We start from the raw sequence: 15,759 nt of genomic DNA, 5'->3' as shown, positions 1-15,759 counted from the left end.
TATTACTTTAGCTTATAGTCTTAATTATAAAGCTTATAATTATAATAATAAGCATCTAGAACTAAGCCTTCCCTAATTACTTTATTTACTTATACTTTAGTCATGAATTTCACTACTAGAAAAAAAGCCGGCTTCTTTACTTCTAACTTTATTAACTATCTAATATATATAATATTTATACCTAAATATAGAATTATATTTTCGGTTCGGATCTTCTCTACTACCTCTATCTAGTTACTTAGATCTATATTTTCCTTCTCTATATAAACTTCATATATAAGAACTCTATATATAGGTTTAAGAACCCTTGCTCTAGTACCTAAAATCTATACTTATGCCTCCGAGTTATCCTTTAGCTAGTTTGCCTCTGCTATATTTATAGTATAAATTAAGATATTCCCGCTTTTAAGTTATTTGGCTGCCACTACTTGGGGAATCTTGTTTATACTTATTACTAGTTACTTCAAGGTATCATTAATCCTCCTCCGTAACTCTTCTGGTGTCTTTTAGCGAAGTAGTACCGTCGATTCGGGATTGCCTAACTTGACGATAATTTCTCTCTCCTTGCTACCTGCAATAATGGAGGTAGGCGGGGTGGGTGAATGTATAGGCGGTCTCCGGACCGGACTCTCTCAGCCCAGGTAGCGATCCTGCCAGAGGGCTGTATTATATTATTGACTGCATTTTTGATAAGGGTAATATCTTCTGCAATGGACGATTTCGCGAGATAGTGGATTTGGTTGAGCTTATCGAGGATATTATACGGCGACGGCTATTCTCTGGTCTTTTCCGCATATATCTTGACACTATTAACGAACGATTCGAAGAGTTGGTCTGGTAGTTTCTGGCGTTATCCTCTATCGAGAGCGAGTAATACTATCGCCTCTACTATAAGTTGTATCGCGTGCTCATGCAGATTTTACGGCTGGATGCCAAGTTGTGGCCACCTGGCCCTATTGGCCATGACTTCCGGGTATTGGGCGGTAGCCGGAAGCCAGGCCAATGGGATGACCTCAATCTCAGCCTGTTTAAGCGCGTAGTTGTGGGAATATCTCAAGAATTGGCTTTGAGCAGTGTGTGGTTACCGAAAATGGCGAAACGGATGCGCCAGCGCGCCAGGGAGCCGAGTTCTGCGTTATCCCCCAACGCTGACGTTCCTAAAGCGCCAGCGCAATGGATGACGTCAGCAGGCCGAATTGCCGCCAGCGACTTGGGGCCAAATTTGGCCCCTCACTCTACCACTTCTCCCCATGATTCTCACCAGCGCACCTTCTATAAGGGTGTCGGAACCGGTTCCTACAACGGTGCTGGGTATAGCTACTATGTCAGGAGCCTAAATCTAAAGAGATGACTGTACGGAAAACTATGAGAAGAAATAAGGAAAGTCGCCCAGCCGAATAGCTTCTTTAAGGGAGCTTACTCAACCATTATGAGCATTATATAAGGTAATAGGATTAACAAGAATATTACACCGCTTATAAAGACAATTTTTCCGAGTATATCTTCATTACCTATATGACTGAAAAGCAAGATTTATATAGAAAACCGGAAATTCGTATTTATACTTCAGACCCGAGCACTCTCAGCTATAGTACTATAATTAAGAGTATATTAGCTTGTAATACTATACCTCAGAATACTATAGAATAACGTATACTGTTTATTTATACTTCAAGCCAAAGTACTCTCAGTTATAGTACTATAGCTGAGAGTACTATGAGAGGGAAACTGCGACAAGACAAAAACCCATATAAAGTACACCAGAGCATAAAACATGACTTAATAGCAAAATAACAAATCAAAAGCGTAAATAGTAAAGCATAAATAGTATATAGTATACAAAAGCTTAATTAATTAAATACTTATAAGGGATTATTTTCTAAGTCTATAGAAAAACCAGCTTTCTTATATAATTTCCGCAAGTTACATACAAAAGGCCGCAGCCTTTACTATATGACCTAAATCTCAAAACCGCCAAAATAATATAATTTTTAAAGAATATAGCCTGTAATACCACATTTAATCCCCTATTTATTCGTACTTATTCTCTAAGTACTAAAAATAATAATAAAATCCTATTCAGAGTCCGAAATAATAAAATATTTAGGATCTTTCTTTATTAGTTAATCTAATTTCTTTTCTATATACCTAAAATAAGACTTATTATTCTCAAATAGTCTTATTTTATATTCCCGAACTTGCTTAAAAGTAATCCAAACCCGCTTAGCTATATTCTTATACCAAATCCAATATAGTTCTCTATATTAATTAGTATTTGCCTTTAACTATTACTTAATTTCCGCCTTTACTACTAGGTATTAAGAAGGCTTATTATAGTAAATTATATTATAAATCGTACTAATATACTCTAAATAAATAGCTCTTTCGAATTTTATATTATCTGCTATATCTTTAAATTAATCTTTAATAAGAGAAAAAAGCTCTAAATAAAAGGCTTTAATAATCTTATAAGAGACTTTATTTTCGTATATTTTATTCTTAATAATAACTAGACTTATTAGAATTATAGTAAAAGACCTATTAAATAGTAAATTATTATTAAACTATTCTTTAATTTATATATTATTCGAGAATTAATACTTTTCTATAATTCCAGACTTATAAATTACCTAGCTAAAGATATTTATTTATCTAATTAAATAGACTATACTTAAAGTCTTTCTTCTTATTACTTTTAGTAAATACTCGCCTAATTCCTTAGTTACTTCTGGATTAAATTTATTAGAAATAGAAAAGTAATTAATATCTTTAAAGAACTTCTTATTAAAAGTAATAGCCTTTTTATAATCTATAAGAAAAATATAGCTAATATTCTAATACTTTTTATTAAAATAGAACTCGCTACTTAAAGCTTTAGTAATAGCCAGATTTTTAGTATTACCTTTATACTAATTATAATTAATATTTCCAGAAATATAGTATTAGACTAGCTAAGAATAAGTAATTAGGTAAATAGAATACTTATTTAATATCTTATAAAATCCGAGCTATATTAATACATCTATTATTAAAAGTTAAGAGACTAAAGTAAAATAACTATTACTAAGATCTCTATATATTAATATATTATCTTTTCGGAAATAGAACTATAATATTTCTATTTTCTTTATTAAAAGTTCTCGAATACTAAGCTTCTTAATTTACTTTAGGTAATTCTTCTTATAAATATAGCTATTTATATCCAGATTAGTAATATTAGACTCAGGAATAGGAACTATAATATTAAATTAGAGCTATAGATTAGGGCAGAATTAATTAGAAATATAGTACTTGTATTTATATTACTTAATTTCCTAGATCTTAAAAAAGAAATCCTATATTTTCTTATTTATTCAAATAATAGAAATATACTTCTTGCTTTTAGTAATTTTATAGATCTTAGTAATTAGCTTTAGAGTATCCTTAATATCTTATATATTAATAAAGAAAGTATTAGTAAATTACTAAATATATCCTATATAAGAAGCTTTAAGGAATCTATTATTAATCTTATAATATTCTCGCTTATAAATAAATCCCAAAATACTATTATATATTTTCTTAAAAGTATACTTATTTTACTAAGTAAGTATTAGCTTTTATTTAGCTAGTATCTTATAAATATACTAAATATCTTTATTAAGTTCTCTGGATTTAATATTTTTAGTTTTCTGCTTTTTAGTTCTAGGTATAATTATAGGAGTCTTTCTAGATAATATCTTTTTCTTTAGAATAAAGAATTTCTTCTTGCTTTCTTCTATTTTATTAATCTTATACTTAATCTAGTACTTAGATTTCTGCTATTTATTAGAAATCTTAGGCTTAGCTTATTCTCTATTCTTGCTAGGTTCTTCTTATCTAGTTATACTAGTTCTACTAGCCTTACTAGTAGTTTTCTTACTAGGCTTTATTAAATTAGCTCTATTTTTCTTAGCTAGATCCGGTTAAGTCAAGGCTAAAATTATAATAGAGGCCTATTCTTTAGGCTTATCTCGGAAAGCAGGAAAAGGCTTATTACTATAAACTTCCTTAATTAGAATTCCGGAAGTATTAAAGATATATTATCTAGTCTTAAGATTATTAGCTAATAGTAGCTTAAACTCTAATTCTCTAGATTCCGAAATAGCTTTAGTATATTTAAGTATCTTAGTAATATCTAATTTAGTAAATATACTAGTATTCTAATACTTCTTATTTTTAATATACTTTAAAATAGCTTTATTAATTAACTAAATAGTATTATATACTAAAGCTTTTATCTTAAAAAGAAAATATAACTTTTTATAGATATTTTTATTAAGGTTATTATAAATATTATTAATATATTAGCCAAAAGCTTTATTATATAATATAATTCTATTCTAATTCTTAGTATTAAGACTATTTACTATAGTCTTAATCTTATTAAGCTTTTCTTATTTGCCTTTAGAAATACCTTTAATAATATTCTCGAATTCCCTATTATTAGCTTAATAGTTCTTTAGTTCCTCCTTAGTTAATTCTAGTCTAGTTCCGTTTCTAATAAAGGTTTTCTATTTCAAGAGCTTATTATATATATTACTTAGCTTAGCTAAAACATTTATATTAAATTCGGTAATTATAGTTATTTCTTCTAATATTAGCAAGCCTTCTATAATTACCCAAGCTTTTTTAATACTCTAAACTTTAATACTATTAATCTATAGGCTTTTAATAATACTATGGCTTATAAGAACTAGCTATTATACTTTACTAACTTGAGAAATCTATTCTTTAGCTATTTTATTATTTTTAATAAATTATAAGAATTTCTTTTAAATATATTTTAAAACAAAAAATAAATTAAAATAATCTTAAATTATATAAAGATATTATATATATTCGCGTTTTTTTTTTCTTTCTAGTAAGAAAACAAAGCTAAAATAATAGTAATATATATAATAGAGGAAGTAAATATAATAATTAGATATATTTAAGATAATATAATTACGAATTAGGAATAATTATAAAAAATAAAATATGAAATTAGGCTTTTATTATAAAAATAAAAATATATATATATATATAAATCTAAAAAAATATAATTAAGGAAATAATTAAAATAGTTTAAACTAAATAGTAATAATAAAGAAATAAAAAAGTAATATAATAGAAATATAAATATAATAATAGTATCTAAAATATTAAAATATAAAAGAAAATAATAAAAAATTTATAATATAGGTATATTCTAATTTCCGATTTATTTAGAAATATTTCTATTAATTTAAAAAATAATATAAAAAAAGCGAAATAATATAAGAAATATATAAAAGATAAAATATATAAATATATTAAAAATATTAGAAAAATATAAAATAAGTATTAATAAAAAAGAAATTAGAATAATAAAATTAAGAAATAACTTAGAATAAGATATTACTTCTTTTAAAATTAATTTATATTTCTTTCGAAAACTAATTCTATTTATTTAGTATTTATTAAAGTCGACTTTATATAATATAAAACTATTTAGCTAGTTAGAACTTTATAATAATAGCTATATTTATAAAAGTAATATTAAATACTTTAGAAATTATAAAAAAAAAGAATTATAAAATAATATAAATAAGGTTTATAATACTATTATTAAGTTTGAAATAATTAATATTAAAGTTAATATAAAATATAAAAAGATTAGATATTCTAAATTAGTATTAAAAATATAGTATTAAAGATATTTTCTTAATTATTTAAATAATATTTAATAATAAGATATAGATTAATAGTAAGAATTAGTAAATCATACTAGCTTTTTAAAAAAGTAATTAGTTTCTAGTAATAAAATAGTATTATAGTTAGAGAAAAAGTTCTATATAAGAGAAGTTCTCTATAGAAATAGAAATATATAATAAACTAACTAAGCCTTAGTATATACTTTTAAAGTAGCTATAATATATGCCTTAAATATAGCTATAAGTATATAAGAAGAAAGATAAGTCCCTTAATTCGAGATAAGCTAGATATAAAATAGACTTTAAATAAATAAATCTAGTTTATCTAATATCTAAAAAATTCCTAAAATTATATATTATTAAGTACTTTTAGAAATAACTATTAGGTTTAATAAGGTTTCTCTTTCTTCTTATAAGGCTTTTTATTTAGTTATTTTATTTATATATAATTCCTAATTAGAAAGTTTATTTAGATATTATAAGGAAACTTATAATAATAGTTCAAGTTAAAGTCGGGATCTATAAATATTATAATTAAGCTTTAAACTAATATAAGCTATAAGAATAACTAGTTAAAAAGGCAAATAAAGCTTCTAAAAGATTTCTAGTTTATTAGAATATATATAAAAGGCCTTCTTTTTTCTTCTCTTTTCTCTCTATCTCTAAATATAGTTATTATTTATTATTATAGTTTAGAATTAAGAATTTATAAAATAACTTTTTAATTTCTATTTATTTTTATACTAAAAGAAATACTTTATATTTAATTCCCGAGATCTAGTAATAGAATTTCATATATTAAGAATACTATTTAATAATAATAATTAAATAATAGTAAGAAATAAATAATAATAAAACTTGTCCGATTTCTAGAATAATAATCTAATAATAATATTTTCTAAAGATTATAAATAATAGTTAGAAGAAAAATTTAAAAGATATATATAAAGTTAAAAGTAATAAGTTTTATTTTAGGTTAAAAAAAGCTTCTATTATTAAATACTTTTTCCTAATTCTTTATAAAAGAAATATATTTTATTTTTTCTAATTCCAGTAATTTTAGAATATATATAATAATACTAGTAGCTTTCTTAATTTCCTGAGTACTATTTTACTTATAATATTTTATAATAATTTCTTTTTCTAGTTCTATATTTATTTTTAAATATTTATTTATAAGTATATATTTATTATTAACTTTATTTTTAGGGAAATACCAGAATCTATTTCTTTTAATAAACTACTTAAGTTAATTCCCGGTATATATTCTTTAGAATATAGTACTATTAAGCTTTTCTAGTATATAGTATTCTTTTAGTTAATCTATATACCTTATTCTATATAGGCTAAGCTAGTAATATAATAGCTTTATATTTCTTGACTTGTCTTAATTTATTAATTTAATATTATATATAAGAACTAGATTCTTTTTGGAAATAGGCTTTAAATAAATCTAGTAAATAATATTAAATTATTTCTTTTTCTTTTAGTATCTTTTATTTTTCTTTATTCTAGCTTCTTTAATATCCTTATCTCTAATTTATATTTGCTTTATATATATTTCTAGAAGTATTTCTCTATTATAAACTTTATCTTATTTAAGTATTCTCTAAGTTAAAAAATATATTTCTATAAATAATATAGCTTTTCTATTATAAATTATATAAAAGAAAATAAATCTTATTAGTCTATATATAGTAACTCGGTTAATAAATAGAATATATAATAGTAAATTAATTCAAGGCTTCTTTTTACTTATTATAAATATAATAAGTACTTAAATAATTAATTAATATTCTCTTTTAATTATATTATTTTTCTTAGAATTATAGGCCAAAATAATAATTCTATTAATTCCTAGCTTATTAAGTTCCTGAATTACTACTTCTTTAAATTCCGATCTACTATTTACCTTAAGCTATTTAAATAAATTATATCTATAAATAATTTCTTCCTAAATAAACTTAGTAATCTTTTTACTAGTTAGGTTCTTTAAAAGTCTAGCTTTAATTTATTCTAAGAAGTTATTTCTAGTAATAACTAATAAGTTATATTTTTTATAATCTAGTAATTTAATTATATTAATCTCAAGATAATAGAAAAAGAATATAGCTTTTATTAAATATAGAGCTTTTTCTTATTTTCTTTTATTCTTATATTAATAGATCTTATAGGTATTTATATACTTCTATATATAGTTATAATAACTTTCCTAATAATAATAGCTAGTTACTAAGTAAAAAGTACTTTCTTTTTTAGTATATCTAATTTTATTATATAGCTCTTTAATAATAATTTCTCTTTATTCTTAATTATTAATAATAAGTTAAGGCAAATATACTTTAGATATAACTTTTTATAGTAATTAATTTCTTATACTATAACTCATATCTTTTTTGCTTAATTTTTAAAACTTAATTCTAGATATTTCTTCTAATCTAAAGAATATTATAAGATATTATATAATATTCTAGTATTATTTAAAATAGCTATTATTTAATAAATCTAGTAAAATAATCGGGTTATTAAGTAAAGTATAGGAATTAGTATTATTATTTATTATTTTACTAGAGGTTATATATAAAAGGCTATAGCTTTTACTATATAATTTCCGGATATTATTATTTTTTAATATTACTAATTTACTTCTAGATATAATAAGGCTTTAATTATTAATCTCTAGTAACTAGATACTATTATTTAAATATCTAATAAAGGGCTTGGGAATTAGATTCTTTAAAATAATATTATATAACTAAATTAGAACTATTTCTTTTAGCTAAACTTTCTGTCTAATAAGTATTATTTTAATAATATTAAGCTCTATTACTAACTATTTATTAATATTCTTATTATCTTTAGTATTACTTTCTTATTATAAATATTTTAATAATTTATTAGTAGTAATATACTTAGTTTCTTTAATATATTTAACTTTAAAATTAAATAGTTAAATTCGTACTAGCTAGTAAGTAACTAGAGCTTTAGGAAAATCTATAGCTATTTTATTTAGCTATATAACAAGTATATTAGTATCTAGTTTAAGAATAAAATAAACTTTATATAGCCAGAATTATACTTTTTATAAATATTTTACTAGCTCTTAGTATTTTCTCTTAGTAATATTATATCTCTATTTAGTATTATTTCAGATTTTAGACTTATATTATATAACTTTCTTTTTCTCTTTATTATTATATTAACTAAAAATTCCGCCCTAGCTATCTAGGCTAGTATTTATTACTAATATAATTATTCCCTAATCTTCTAATAAATTATAATATAACTTATAAAGTATTAGAGTAATAATAAGCTTTTCTTAAAGAATTTATATAGCTTACTTTTATTTATTATTCTAGTTTCATATTATATCTTTTCTTATTAAATAATAAATAGGTTTAGTAATAATTATAAAGCCTTTAATTTAATATAATAATAAATAATAATTCTAATAAATACCTTATCTTTAATTATATTATTATAATATTCTTATTTTAAGATTTTAGTAATTCCTGAACTTAAAGGGCTTTTTCTAAGTACTTTATAAATAAAGCTAATAATAATTATATTATTATAATAGAACTATAATTTTTTTCTAATATTAGCTTTAGCTTATTTAATTTTATTTAAGGTTATATTCAGGTTTTAAAGATATTTAAATATAAAATACTAAATTCCAGATAAAATAAGCTATTTATTATAGTCTATATAAAGTCTCTTAACTCTAATATTATTAATAAATAGTATAATAATTTTAGGAAATAAATTTTCTAGAATAGTTATAATAATTTATATAAACTATATAATAGAATTAATAGCTCCCTAAAATAATATAGTTATTCTTAATAGCCCCAGAAATATTATAAATATAATTAAATCTTTATTATAAGTATCTAGTATAAGTTAATTATATCCGGAAAAGAAATTAATTAAAGAAATATAAGTATATCTAGTAAATTTCTCTAAAATCTTATTAGTAAATAATAATAGATTAGTATTTTATAAGATTACTAAATTTATTTTTATAATAGTATTAATTAGTTTATAAGTTCTAGTAATTTTCTTTATAACTAAGAACTATAAATTTTAGTAAGATCTATTATATTTCTCAAGAACTTTATAATCTAGATATTCTAATAGTATTTTTACTATTACTAGTACTAGAACTTTAGAATATAGAGAATTCTTCTTTTATTAGGCCTTATACTTAATAATTTTAATTAGAATAAGTAAGTTAATATTCTTATAAACTTTTCTTATTTTTTTCTAATTAAATATAATTATATCTTTTTAATTAATTATTAATTCTTGAAATATAACTAGTTCTTTTTTCTAGAGCCAGTTACTAATATCTAATTATTTAAGACATTTCGAAATAAATTATAAATCTTTTAAAATAGTTAATATTTATAATAAAAAGTAGTTTTTATATTTCCTAATATATTTTTATAAATATTTTCTAGATTTAGATCTTTTAAACTAATTCGAATATTTACTAGGGGTTCTTCTAGTTCTATTATTAATATTTACTAGTTAAATCTTTTTATTTTTTATTTTATATATTCCTATAACTAGAAATAAACTATAATTATTATTTTTTTCTTTAAAAGCTATAGCTATTTTCTTTAATATTCTTTTTATCTAATTTCCGGAATTTATAACCTTTCTATTTAGCTTCTTTCTAGTTAGGTATAAAGAATATCTTTTTATCTAATATTTTAATATATTTTTTTTAAGCTTTTATATATTCTAGAATTCTTTCTAGTTTTAAGTTTTATATTTCTTAATTTTAGAAATATATTTTTTTATTATTAGGAAATATTATTTTATTTTTTCTTTAGAAATATCTTTATTTAATATTCTTTTTATTTCTTTTTTTATTAAATCCGGAATTATTCTTAATAATACTCTAATTAGAGCCTTTTCTATTTTAGTTTCTCTAAAAATATTATTAATTTCCTAAACTTCTAAACCTAAAATAAAAGAATTAGTAAGAAATCCCGATATTTTCTTATTTTTCCTAATATTATTATTAGTTATAATATTAGGCTTTATTTTTCCTTTTTACTTTTAGTTTCTTATTTTATATTATTTAATTTCTTAATTTTAAAAGCTTAATACTTTTAAACTATTATTTTCTTTTATTTCCCGGTATTTTTTAAAAGTAAAATAATTATAATAATATAGGTATTCTAGTTATTTTTAGGATTAGTAAATCTTCTATTTTATAAATTATTACTTTTATATATAATATTTATTTTTATTTTTACTAAAAATAATTAACTAAATAGAATCTTTAAAGCTTTTTTAATTACAAAAAATATATTTTTATATTCTATTTTATTTATAATCTTAGTTCTAAGCTTTATTATTTCTATAAATTCAAATTCTATTCTAATAATAATAAATATTTAATAATTTATAATATTATATATTATTTTATTAATATTTCTTAAGATCTTTTTCGGGAAAATATTAATTTTAGCTCTAGTATTAATTATTTTCTTATATTTAATATTTCCTTAAGATTCTCAAAATATAAATTAGAGATATAGAGATTATATAATATATTTATAAGCTAGTAATATTCGAATATTAATACTATTATCTTTAAATTAAATAATTCTATTAGTATTAAATATCTAAGCTAGTATTTTTAATTTCTTAAATATTTTATTTATTATATAAGCTATAGCTATTAGCTCTATAAATTTCCTAGTATATCTAATTATATTTAATATAATAGTATTTCCTATTTATAAGATAATAAGATAAGAAATATTATTCTTAATTTATTAGTTCTAAAATATAATAGCTAGATCTAGTATTTTTAAAGTATTAATAAGTATTCTTATTTCTTTCTAAGTTTTTAGAAATAAAATAATTACTTTTTTTAGTAGTCTTATTAGAATATTATTAACTTTAGAAATCTTATATTTATTATAGTTAAAAATATACTAGGTTCCTAATTTGTTTTATTTATTTCCGGAAGTATTAATATTTATATTCTTAGCTAGGCTATTTCTTTATTTATTACTTTTTAGAATAGTATTTTTCTAGCTTCTTATATAAAATAGCTTTTCTTTTATTCTAGCTTATTTTTAGAAAACCTTTTTAGTTATTTCTATTTCTTTTTTCTTTTTCCTTAATAAGAAACCTATTATAGTATTAATAGAAATACTATTTATAGCTAAATCTTAGTATTATTTATTAATTTTAGAACCTAAAATATTAGTAATTCTAATATAATTTCCTCTAAAGTAAAATAGCTATTTAGATTCCCTAGATATAACTTATTTATTTCTATATATAGATCCCGGTTAGCTAGTTCCTTTTTCTTTTTCTTGCTTAGTAAACTAGATATTTCTTATTAATCTCTAGATATTTTTGAGTTAAATATTCAAGTTATAATTAAATTCTTTTCTTTAGATTTAGGAAATAATTTAGTTAAATTACTAGTACTTACTAGTAAGGAAAAAGGAAATACTTTCTTATCTAGGCTTAAATAGCTCTTTATATTATCTTTTATTAAATTAGTAAGTATATTTATAATTTATAAGTTCTTTTATTAATAAGTAATAAAACTAAGAAATATAAATATATTTTAGATTAATATTATTATTCTTATTTCTGCTATAATACCTATAATAAATTTATTTTCTTAGTTCTAGGTCTATATTATAGGCTATATTAATTTAAATAATATTTTCTAATTATATTTAAGACTAACTTTCTCTAGAATATAGTTATCTAGATTCTCTATTTATTCTAGCTTAATTATTATAGCTATTATAATATTCTTTATAATCTTTATTATAACTTCTAGTATATTTTTCCTAAAAACCCGAATTATATTTATTAGGCTATTAATATTATTATATTATTTATACCTGCTATAATTAACTAGGTTATATAAATAGACTATAAATGTTTTCTCGAATTATAATAGTAGCTATATTAAATTATTTTTATAAGTTCTTTTAAGTTATAATAATAATAAATAGTTTTTCTAAACTTTTTACTAGTTAGTTAATATTATTTCCCTTAGGTTTACTACTTTTAATAGGCTTTATATTATTAGTTATAGGCTGGGTTTTAAAAAGATAATAGCTTTAGGAAATATAATAAAAAATACTAGTAAAAAGTTATTATTTTCTAGCTTAGGAATTATATTATAAACTATTATATTTAAGTATTCTTATCTAAATCTAGATATATCTGGGTTATTAGTAATATTAAAATAGTATTTCTTTTTTTTATACTAATAAGATATTACTATTTTCTTATATATCTTGCTATATTTATAAATAAAAATATTTACAGGCTTAAAGTTTATATTCTTAAGAATATAATTTCTTACTAGAATAAATAATTCTCTTATAAATTCTCGGTACTAAATAATTTTATCTATTTCTTCCTTTTTTAGTAATTTTTTTAATATTTTATTAAATATATTAATATAAAATTTAAAAGAAATTCCTTTATTTTAGGCTTATATAATAATCTAATTAAGAAAGTTATAGCTAATTTTAAGTATTTCCTAGTTATACTCTCGGAATTTCTTTAATAAGGCCTTAAAGAACTTAGTTTCCTAATAATCTATTAAATTATTAGTATAGTATTCTAGTATAGCCTTAATCTAATTCTTATAAATAAAAGAAATATAATAAATAATTCTCTTTCTTTTAGTATTTTCGGAAATATAATAATTCTTATATATATTTATATATTATTTCAAAAATATAAAGATATTACTTTTTTAAAACTATAGTATTTTAAAAGCTCTTATAAATAGTAAGTTTAAATCCGGTATTAGTATATATTTATTTTTACCTATATTAATTTCAATAATTTCTTTTATAATTAAGTATAAAGTTTTTATATCTAAGACTTTTATTAATAAGATTTTTAAAAAGCTAACTTTTTATTTAAATATATCTTTTAATTTAGAAACCGGAATTAGAAAGAAACTAGTTAATAATAATAAATATAATTAAGATTCGAGTTTTAGTATTAGTAGTAATAAAGTAATAGCTTTTCTAATTTTATTTCTATTATTTATATTTTTTTTCTTATTTCTTTAGCTTAATACCTATAGTATTTTCTTTTAATTTTACTAAACTAGATATATTTAATAATATTATTAAAGCTAATAATAAAAATAATAAATATAATTTTACTAATTTTTCTAAGTTTTCTAAATTCTCTTTTATTTTTTTATTTAATATTTCTTTCTTTCTCTAGAAACTTCTCTAGTTTATTTATATAATTTCTTATTTCTAATTTCTATTTACTATTTTACTTAAAATTAAAAGTATTTCCTTTTTTAGATATTTTTTCCGGACTTAGAAATAAGCTTTTTTACTAAAACTAATATTATTTTTATTCTAGTTTTTATTATAACTAAAAATAATATATAAATTAATATAACTTTATTTCCGAGTATTAAAGTCTATTTCTAATTAAGATCTAATTTATATTATCTTAGTATAATTTAATTTAATTTATTTTCTTTATTTCTTTTTCTTTTATAATTAGCTTCTATTTCTATTACTTTTATATATTATACTAGTAATTATATCTTATAACTAATCTATATTTAAATTACTAGATATATTAGAAATTAATATAAGATACTAAAATTAATACTTATATATTCTTAATATTTTAGTTTTAGGCTTAAGATATTATAATAGCCCTTTTCTTTCCTAATTTATTAAGCTAATAATCTGCCTTATAAATATTTCTTAGAACTTTATAAAAATATTACCTTAATTATAAAGTTTTTATTTTTTCTATATTACTTATTATAAAATATATAAAAGAGAAACTATAATAAAACAAAAACTTATATAAAGTATACTAAAGTATAAAACGTGACTTAATAGTAAAATATAAATAATATATAATATATAAAAGTTTAATTAATTAAATACTTATAAGAAATTATTTTTTAAGTTTATAAAAAAACTAGCTTTTTTATATAATTTCTGCAAGTTATATATAAAAGACTATAGCTTTTATTATATAACCTAAATCTTAAAACTACTAAAATAATATAATTTTTAAAGAATATAGCCTGCTATATTATAGTATTTGGGCCTGAAATATAAATAAAATATATATATTATTTTATAATATAGTATTTTAATCTAATTTATTTATAATTATAGTATTTCGAATCTAAAAATAGTTTCAGTTTTTATAGTTTTATTATTTTATATTAAGAACTTTTTAGAAACCCTAACTAGTACTATTAATAATAGCCTTTAATAATATTATATTATAACCTGAACTTACTTAAGCCTATTTAGCCTAATAAACTAGCTTACTAGTATTAGAATAAATACTTGATTTATATATATTACTTAGTTTCTATATATTACTTAGTTTTTATATATTATTTGGTTTTTATATATTACTTAATTTCTATATATTATTTAGTTTTTATATATTATCTAGTTTCTATATATTATTTAGTTTCTATATACTATAATATAATAGGCCATATTTTTTTAAAATTATATTATTTTAGTAGTTTTAAGATTTAGGTTATATAATAAAAACCGCGGTTTTTTATATATAACTTACAGAAATTATATAAGAAAGCTAGTTTTTTTATAATTCTAGAAAATAATTCTTTATAAATATTTAATTAATTAAGCTTTTATATATTATATATTATTTATACTTTATTATTTATATTTTTAATTTATTATTTTATTAAGTTATATTTTATACTCTAATATACTTTATATAAGTTTTTGTCTTATTATAATTTTCCTCTTATATATTTTATAGTAAGTAATATAAAGAGATTAAAACTTTATAATTAAGATAATACTTTTATAAAGTTCTAAAAAATATTTATAAAGTGAATTATTAGCTTAATAAGTTAGAGAAAAAAAAAGCTATTATAATATCTTAAGCCTAAAGCTAAAATATTAAGAATATATAAGTATTAATTTTAGTATCTTATATTAATTTCTAATATATTTAGAGATTTAAATATAAATTAGCTATAAGATCTAATTACTAATATAATATATAAAAATAATAGAAATAA

The sequence above is a fragment of the Hyaloscypha bicolor genome, assembly GCF_002865645.1.
Source record: "Hyaloscypha bicolor E unplaced genomic scaffold K444scaffold_182, whole genome shotgun sequence".
Taxonomy (NCBI): Eukaryota; Fungi; Ascomycota; class Leotiomycetes; order Helotiales; family Hyaloscyphaceae; genus Hyaloscypha; species Hyaloscypha bicolor.
Note: the sequence above shows the minus strand (reverse complement) of the source record.